The sequence below is a fragment of the Narcine bancroftii genome, chromosome 11, assembly GCF_036971445.1.
Source record: "Narcine bancroftii isolate sNarBan1 chromosome 11, sNarBan1.hap1, whole genome shotgun sequence".
Taxonomy (NCBI): Eukaryota; Metazoa; Chordata; class Chondrichthyes; order Torpediniformes; family Narcinidae; genus Narcine; species Narcine bancroftii.
The window spans coordinates 92,681,472-92,691,948 of record NC_091479.1 but is presented as its reverse complement, the minus strand read 5'-3'; positions in this window follow the sequence as shown (position 1 = coordinate 92,691,948).

Sequence of the window (10,477 nt, the reverse complement as noted above, 5' to 3'; positions counted from 1 at the left end):
CATTTAAAGCTTTAACAGCCATGTATTGTATCCAAGTGGTTAACTAAGAAAAATGTCCCAAGTTAATTTAAATGAATATTATCTGACAAAAGTTGACTGTGGCGGTTTTCAAAATGCCCCCCAAAACTCACATTCCATCTTAAGCAATCTTTATGCCACGTGTTCTGTGATTAGTAAGAGGTTGCTTAAGGTGGTACATGAGTGGGAAGGGAAAATTAAGAATCACTGCTCAAGACCCGAATGTTACTGAAATATTTTGCATGAAAAAATTGTCATTGGCCCATTTCCTTTGGCGTTACGAAACCATGCACATAACGAGTCAATTAGGTACAATTAAAACAGTGGTTTTCAAACCTTTTTTCTTTCCTCTCACATACAACCTTAAGCAATCCCTTACTAATAACAGAGCACTTATGGCATAGGGATTGCTTCAGGTGGAATGTGAGTTTAGAGGGGAAGTTTGAAATCCACTGTCATAGAGGTATCTGATCAGGGATGCTGTAAACAATAAGAGGCAGAGAAGTTCAGGGAAGGTTTTGCAAAGTGTAGTACTCATGGCACACAACTAACAATTGTGAAAGAAGAAAGGGAGTCATTCAGGCCAAAATAAAATGTCACATGTTCTAAGGTATGGATAGATGTAGCTGATTACAGGTATTGGAAGGACTGATTCTACAGAGAGTTTTGAACTTTCTGCAAAGAGCTTTAAATTTGATGCATTATTCAATCAGGCACCATTGTCGATCAAAACACAGGAGTGAAGGGTGGCATAATGCTAGTTATTCCACCATTCAGAATCTTTGAGTATTAAATATGCATTACTAATAGATTTAACACAAGTTTGAGAGTGGTGAACACATCTCAGACCATCACACAAACCTTCGTCCCCTCCATCAACTCCATCTATATTTCCTGCTGCCTTGAAAATGCAGTTATCAGATTAAAAAATATCCCACCCTGGCCTCATTCTTTTCACCCTCCTTGCCCCCCAAACTCACATTCCATCTTAAGCAATCTCTATGCCATCACAAGTGTGAGATCACTCACCATCAGATTCAAGGAAAGTTTCTATCCCACTGCTTTCTTGAATGAACTTTGGTCGAGTAAAATAATGTTTCCTTTGCTCTGTTCTAACCGATCTCTTCGCCTCAAACCGTGCATCTTGGCGCCTCACAGTTCGGCGGGCAGCAACCTCCGTTGAAGAAGACCGCAGAGCCCACCTCACTGACAAAAGACAAAGGAGGAAAAACCCAACACCCAACCCCAACCAACCAATTTTCCCCTGCAGCCGCTGCAACCGTGTCTGCCTGTCCCGCATCGGACTTGTCAGCCACAAACGAGCCTGCAGCTGACGTGGACATTTACCCCTCCATAAATCTTCGTCCGTGAAGCCAAGCCAAAGAGATGTATGGAGTGACGAGCTCCATTATGAACTTTATCACTGTACTTCATTAGAATCAGAGTTTATTAACATGAACATGCCACAAAATTTATTTTGCAGCAGTATCACAGTGCAATTTTTTAAATATAAATCTCCTTGCAAAATAAATAAAAATAGTGCAATAAAAATAAAACGTCAAAGTAAATCTGTGGTTCATTGTTCATTTAGGCATCTGATGGCAGAGGGGAAAAGCTGCCATTGTGCCACTGACTTCTCGTCTTCAGACTCCTGTACCAATTTCTCGATGGTAGCATAATGAAGAGGACATGACCTGGCTGGTGGGGTGGGGGGTTCCTTGACGATAGAGGCTTGACACTGCCTCTTGTAAATGTCCTCGATGGAGTGAAGACTGGTGCCTGTGATGTCGCAGGCCAATTCTGGATTTGTTTTCTTGTCCTGAGCATTGGTACCTCCACACCGGATGGTGATACGACCTGCAAAGGTTTTCAAGAATCTTTGGTGACGTATCAAATCTCCTCAAACTCCTCATGAAGTATAGCCACTGGCGAGCTTTCTTCATGATTCCATTGACATGCAGGCTCCAGGACAGATCCTCAGAGACGTTGACACTCAGAAATTTGAAGTTCTTGACCCTCTCCACTGCTGACCCCTCGAACAGGGCTGGTTCATGTTCTCCTGATTTCTTCTTGAAGTCCATAATCATCTCCTTGCATTTGCTAATGTTGAGTGCAAGCTTGTTGGTGTGACACCATTCAACTGTCTCCCTCCTGTACGCTTCCTCATTGCTGACTGTGATTCTGCCGACAACCGTGGTGTCATCGGCAAATTTGTAGATAACATTTGAATTGTACCTGGCCACAGAGTCATGGGTGTAGAATGAGTAAACCAGTGGGCTAAGCATGAAGCCTTGAGGTGTGCCTGTGTTGATCCTCTGTGATGAGGTGACATTGTTTCCAATTTGACTGACTGTTGTCTTCCATTGTGGAAGTGATCTAGTTGCAGAGGGGATGCAATGGGCCTACATTTGACAATCAACTTGAATTTGAAAAAGGAGCAAGATTAGTTGATAGGAAATATACAAGCTGAATTGATTCAGCCCTCCGCCCCCCCCCCCCCCCCCGCTCCATTCAGATGGGCTACCTCATGTCACTGTTGTCACCAGCAACTCCAAGATCCCAGATCATACATCCCTGTCATGGAAGATAGTCACCAATTCTTCAAATCAAGCATGAACAAACTAGATGGAATTGAGCTGGGGAACCTTAATGAAAAGAACACAGGGAAATGAAAATGCAAATGCCTGAAATTTGAAACATAAACAGGAAATGATGGAAACATTCAGCATCTCAGGCAATTGAGGACAGATGAGTTAATGTCTTGGGTGTGGAGCCTTTTGCAAAACTATTTCTGCTTGAAAAATGTTGGTGTTGGCTGGCCACAGCTTTTATGGGCTGCCGTTGTTCCTGGATGTGCAACAGCCCTGCCTTGTGTACACTTCAAAAGGAAAGAATTATACTCCTCAGGGTGGCTAAAACCTGTCAAGAACATTACTTAAAACAATTCATAAAGTACAGATTCCACTTGCTGAAGCCTGGATGTCACACTCCTGCTTTAGATTTGAAGCTGACACTGGTGTTTGAGTAAATCATGGAATAGATCAATCCATTGCATCACAAGCTTGGAATTACTCTATGGAATGTTAGCATATGTAAGTTTAATATGTTGGTCTAATTGTCATCTTCTATTAAAATAGACATGTGGTTCACACAACAGCATTAAACAGCTGTTTGCTTGCAGCAACATAACACAACATAATGTTTTTGGCTCCACAGTTTGATTTCACATTTGGAATGGTTCATAACACTGGCATTTCCAGACACTGGATGCTATTGCTCAAAGCATGAAAGAATGCCTATAACAGAAACATGTTCTGTGTGCTTGAAGGTTATTGCTGTGAGCTGCCCAGCAGACACAACTACATGTTCTACAATTTTTTGGCACTGAGAACTAGCAATAAATATATTCAACAAATGGACCTCGAAGGTACACTGGACAATGAAGATTTTGCTTTCTGAATACTTTTGGGTATATTTTATGAATTTTGGGATGCTGGATCATGAACATCACCTTAAAAATTTACTTAACATATCATTTGTTTTAATGTAACCTATTTCTGTGATCTTCTGTCATATTTTGTCTACTTCAAGTATACAAAACCATCAAGTGCAACATGCCATTGAAAATTCATTTTTTTCATTCACACTTGGACTCCTTCCCTGCTGATCTTAGTGCAGTCAGTGACAAACACGGGTGAACGTTTTCACCAGAGCGTTGCCACCACGGTAAAGCAGTATCATGGCAAGTGGAATCCATCAGTGCCGACCGTCTGTTGTTGAACACTGACAGGAGAGGCATCAGATGCTGAGTACAAATGAAAATCAGCACCAAAACATTTTTTAGGTCAGTTGAACTAACGCAACGTGTCCGCGTCATTATATGATTAAACATGGTAAATTCAAGAAAAGTTCATTTACAGTTTCTTCAACTTCTTATGTGATACAGCAATCACCTTTATTTTTGGCTTGAAGTTGTCCGTCATTTCTTTTCAGGAAGCAAACCTTTTGAAAAAAAAAAAAATTTGTTGAGTCGTAGTATTAGGACAGGGAACTTTCTCTTCCATTTACTAATGAAGTGGACATAGAATGATTACATAGGAATACATTAAATTTTGCAGACATTTTGGCTCTTCTGGTCAACATTGGTGTTTAAATTCCATGCATCTCAACTCACACGCTGTTTGTCTAATCCCATTACTTTATCATTCTGTTCTTTTTCTTCCCACATATTTTTATTGTGTTTCTCTTAAGAAGATCAAAGCCCTCTCCAATCCTAAACATGCACATGCAAGCAGGCTCTGGGTAACAAAGTTTCTTCTGAAAAACTCCACAGGTTGGCAACATTTAACATCAAGATTTAAATTGCAGATGAAGTAGAGATAATCCTTCCAGTCTTGTATATCATATTTTCAGTGTTTGCTTGCTTTTCGTCTTCTTTCCTGGAATTTAGATTTCATTCACCTTCGTTACATATGTCTCTTCCAGACATGCCTTAACTGCTAGAACCAGTAAGCTTTACTAAAGCTAAAGGCACTCAGTGTTTGCTTGTTTTTCGTCTTCTTTCCTGGAATTTAGATTTCATTCACCTTCGTTACATATGTCTCTTCCAGACATGCCTTAACTGCTAGAACCAGTAAGCTTTCCTAAAGCTAAAGGCAATCTGCGGGAGAACCTCATCATGTTAAGGAGCATCAAAAGTTGGTGAAAAAAAAGTGCTTGATGTTTCGGGCTGAAGCCCCCTCTTGTGATTCATCTTAACAAAATGCATTAAAATTCAATTTATTTCTTAAGACATCCAGCAAGTACCGTGATCCATAGTCTACAGCACTTAACATTTTTTAATTTTCAAATTTAATTTTTAATTGATAAATATAGAGAGGCTGCATGGTGACAGGCCCATCCGGCCCACAAGCCCTCATTGCCCAATTACATCCAGCTGACCAATTAAATTACGATCCCATATTTTTGCAATGCGAGAGGGAACTAAATCGCCCAGAAGAAACCCACACAGTCACAAGGAGAAAATACAAACTCCATAAGAGCAGCAGCGGATTCAAACCCAAGTCATTGACGTTGTGATATTATTTTTATTATTATTTATTCACCCACAGTAGAAGGCGATTCTGGCCATTAGGATTCATGCCGCCCAATTACATGCAATTTACCCACAACCCCGTATGTTTTGGAGAGTGGGAGAAAACTGGAGCACCGGGGGAGAACCCACTCAAGTCATGGGGAGAACGTACAAACTCCTTACAGGCAATGCCGGATTTGAACCTGGGTTGCTGGGACTCTAATTGCTTTGCTCTATCTGCTGTGCTAACTATGTTACCTAAAATTTATATTTATAAAGGATTTATAAAAAGGATTAGAAAAGTTCAATGATTTAATCTCAAGTTCATAAAGCAGTTGCTTTGAATGTGTTGAAATTGGGGTTATCAAGACTATTGATAGTAGATCCAAAGAAAAATAAAGTATCTGCATTCATAGTAAAAGCAATGTATAGATTAAGTAACCCTAGTTTCTTGTCAGATATCTATGGAACATATTAAGTTAATGATGTGAAACGTGGAGATTTTGGCAACATTATTGGCGCTTGCCACCATAGCCCAGAAAAATCCATAAATATTTCTGTTCATCCACTTTTCACAGCCTGTACTCAACATGCATTTCAATAGAAGAGCAAGAACTTATACCACTAATAGAGGTGGCACATTCAATTCAAATTCATTTCCATTTTACAGGACTTTCTTGTTGCTTACTTATTTGAAAAGCTATTTTACAATCTTTTCAGAGCTTCGTAAAAAAATCCTTCTAACAGCTTGTCAATTCAAATTTTTTAAATGTTTAAACAAATTATGTTTCAAGCATTGTAAAGGTAGAAAGTTTAAACAGTTCTGAATTTGTCTGCATTTATTTCTCTCACTGTTGGTCTTCCTTTCTGATTTTGTGGACAGCCTAAATCTTTTCCTTTCCATGCAATGTCAATAGGAACCTTTAAAAACTTCTCACAGAAAATCTCTGTTTTATCCAAGTTCATATTGGGACCATGCCTGAAGCTGAATATACTGTTTTAAGCCCAGTGCCTTAGTTAAAACAGTATATTCTGTATGTTACTGAACAAAAATATTTTAACCCAATCTCTTCCCCTGTGCTCAGCTATGTTCCTTCTGTGTAATAAAGTCCTCTTGCAGTAATATTAACGTAAAGTGTAATTTGCAAAATTTCTATGTTTTTAACTGCAATTGAACAGAGCTTGGTGAGTTTATATCTGGAGTGAACTTGGTGAGTTTATATCTGGAGTGAACTTGGTGAGTTTATATCTGGAGTGAACTTGGTGAGTTTATATCTGGAGTGAACTTGGTGAGTTTATATCTGGAGTGAACTTGGTGAGTTTATATCTGGAGTGAACTTGGTGAGTTTATATCTGGAGTGAAATTGGTGGGTTTATATCTGGAGTGAACTTGGTGAGTTTATATCTGGAGTGAACTTGGTGAGTTTATATCTGGAGTGAACTTGGTGAGTTTATATCTGGAGTGAACTTGGTGAGTTTATATCTGGAGTGAACCTTATCTATGAAAGGACATACTTGCCATTGAGGCAATAGAATGATAATTCACTAGAGCAGTTGTAGAGATGATAAGTCGGCTGTATGAGGAGAGATTGAGGAGACACAGACCTCAGTTTTTAGAGTTTGGAAAGGTTAGAAAATGTAAAGGATTTGACATCTTAAAGCAGGAAACGACCTGACTGAAGATCTTCAAAACAGGGGCATAGTTTGACAATGTCAGGAAAGTTATTTAGAATTGAGCTGAGAGAAATTTCTTCAGCAAGAGGGTGGTGAACTTTTAGAGTTCTCTCTGGAAGTTCAGTAAATACATTCATTCAAAACAGAGGTTGATAGATTTCTAGATATTCCAGGAATCAGGATTTGGGGATAGCGCTGGAAAATGCTGTTGAGGTAGAATATCAGCCATGATCTTGATAATTGATGGAGTATGCTCAAAGATCCAGATAGCAAGCTCCTTCTCCTATTTCTTATGTTCTTATGCCATGTTATTTATCTTTGCATTTAAATAATGAACTGATGAAATAAATATCCACAATGTTATTGTTAATGAGGTTAAATTGATTTATTGGTGTGGAATAATCACTTTGGCAGCTATCCATTCCCCATCTGTTCTCTTAGGGAGATATACATGATCTTAATGTTATTCCTGCTATGTTGAGTCATATTTATCCCTCAATTAATGTGACTAAAACCAGTTATAATCTCCTTGTTGTTTATAAGATATAACTGTCCAAAATAGCTGTCCCCGAGTGACAACACTTCAAAAATGTTCAATTGCTGTAAAATCTTGAAATGATCTGAAGTCATGAGAGAAATGGAATAGGAAACATTGCCCTTTAATTGATCTCATTGCATCTAAACTAAATACTGAAATACCAGACTATCAAATTACTCAGGAAAACATTCTGAAATATAAATCTATATGCGTTCAATATTAAAAATATTTCATATTTCTATTACTAGTTTATTATGTAGTACTTTCTATCAATCAAAGAAAATCTGCAACAATTATTTTTAAAATTTTAAATGTTTTCTGAGAGGCCGAATACTTTACATTTCTCAACAAGCTGCGTTATTCTTTCAGGCAAAGCATTCACTCCATTTCATTTGGCTATGCCAGGTGAGAAATGTTTGACCTCTGATCCTGGGATCAAGTGCCCGATCTTTAAGGTTGGCAACTGCGTAGGGTTGTTTCTTGACATACCCCAGCTGGTAGACAAGAAGTACCCGCTAGATGTCTGCTGGAGCATGATCGATTGTTAGCTACTGAGCCTTCTACTCACTGAAGTTATTGTAAGGTAGCGACAGACGCGGTGAGACCACTCACAACCCATTACTCAGTGGGAGCTACAGCAGCCCCAGGAGGGATCACTTATTAATTGCTTTAGTCTGCCTGACAAGGTCAAATCCATTCCCTATAATGATGCATCTCGTCTGCTGCAGGAAAGAAGAAATGTTTTCCTTCACTTGTAAGTGCTGTAAAAGACCATCCATCTCCGTATACTCCATGGAGATATCAAACTACATCTGTTTGGGAAAGACTATTCGGAGGGTAACTGATGGCCAGTTTGATATTAGCTCAGGGACCACAGTCTGCTCGTCTTTGCATTTAATTTAAAGGGATCTATTTTCCAGCATATTACTGGCTGATTCTGTGATCCACAGGCTTGCAAACTTTTTGCCTTCTTCGAGCTGCATAGGGATTGCATTCCTCAGAGCTCAGGGGTCACAAGCCAAGTTTAAATCAAAGTTCTTGCTGATCTACACAAAAAAAATTTCAAGTCATTGTAAATGCAGATGGAAATTCTTGTATTTGTGTACCGCCTTGTACATCCCACTTTTGTTGTTCCGTAGTGGCTATGAAATATTTTTTATATTGCCATCACTATTCTAATAGAAGACATTTTGCAAAGTAAATTCATGATTAAATAATCAGCTTTACTTTAGCTCTGTGAGGGATAAATGCTGGTCAGACACTGGGCATAAGTGGAGTCATAAAATCAAAGATGCATTATGGCATTCAAGGAGACCATTCTATCCAATGAATCTCTGGCAGCTTTTTGTTCAATCTCACTCTTTACCTATAAATCTGCATATTATTTTCCCTCAAATGTCTTTCCAATCCCATTTTTAAAGTTTTTTTCTAATATTAATGCCATCTGATAAGACAGATGGGGCTTTGGGGTTAACAGTTTAAAGGGAAGATGTCACAATGTTCTCTCAGTGCTGAACTGGTGTGTCAATCTACATATTTGTGTGATTTAATTGCTAGTGAGTCAGAGAAAAAATAAACAATTTCCTTTAGCAAACTTGCAGAATTGTGAAATTCATTGTGAATAAAGCAGATCCCCATCACATGTCCAACTCTGACTGTGAACACCCAACCTGAAGCTATCAACCATAGACAATTCCACAAGACTGGGCGCTTCATCTCATGGACCATAATTTACATATTTATCTGATAATGCACCTGAATTTCAAGATTCTTTGTGAGTTGTGATTACTGATATCCTTGTAAAATGTTAAAAAAAAGGCTTGGAAATCCAGAACAATGTAGTGGCAACAATTTGTTACATGACTTTACATTTGGAAGATATTCAAGTTATATTTGATGTTTCAAGCAGTGTCTATCTATCATTTGTGGTTTATTTTGCCATTTATATGCTCCCCACTCATTGGAAATGGGGTAAGGCCTGCATCACTCTGGTCACAACTTCTTCTCACTGATACCTTCAGGCAGAAGGTACCGAAGCCTGAAGACCAACACCTCTAGTTTCAAGTACAGTTTCTTTCCAGCAGCGATCAGGCACTTGAACCTGCCCGTGATGCAGGCACTTTTACAAGGCTTCTGAAGAGCAGAAAATTTCAGGAAATTTATTATATAAATTCCATCCCGTAATTTTTTCACTTGGCATTTCTATAGAGAAACTTCGGAACAATTCCAAAAGAAATTAGCATACTTACCTTCGGTGTGTCCCAATGTGGTCATTTACACAGGGGCACTTTTACACATCCATTCTGTGCTGCGGAGTTTGTCAGAGTGGGGGCGTCTTATTCATTAGGCCTGTTTCTTACTGAGCGGCTTCGGTCTATCTACACTGCAGCCGCTCCTTAAAAATGTGTAGGGGGATCCCGGTGGAAAAGAATTACGGGATGGAAATTACATAATAAATTCTGTCTCAACATTTTCACACTGCCACCAGAGTAGAAAATTTCCTGACATTTTCTGCTCTTCAATGGCAGTGTAAAAGTGCCTTCTGGGACGCCTACATACTTTTACAAAGCGGCTACAATGTAAAATGACCGCAGCCACTCTGTAAGAAGCAGGCCTAATGAATACGACTCACCCTCTCTGACAAACTCTACCACGCAGGAAGGCTGTGTAGAAGTGCCCCTATGTAAACGACCATATCAGGACACACTGGGGGTAAGTATGCTCATTTTTGTTTGGAATAATTCTGAAGTTTCTGTGTAAAAATCCCAATATGCTGCTCCAAAACACAAAAGGACTGCCTGCACTATTGCGTCAGATTTTCTTTTGCACTAGGATTATTGTCTTTTAATTTAATTCAATTAGTTTATTCTTAGAGTTTTTCTTTATAGGTATCTGTTCGGTTTCATTAAGCAAGTCTTTGTACAATGTGTCTTTGTACAATCCACTCATTATCATGAGCTAGGAAAAGATGTGTGGGGCAGTAGGAGGAGTGTTGCTCAATCCTGATGTATTCCTAACTCTTTCCCCTCTGATGCTAACTAATAACAGAAGGACAGTTCTCCTCAGCAGAGCAGTTTAAAGAGTTGCTATTTTAACCGCAGGTATTCCAATGAAATGCACAGGCTTAAACTCCAGCAAAGAAGTTGACATCAACAGGGATCCAGATTCACATG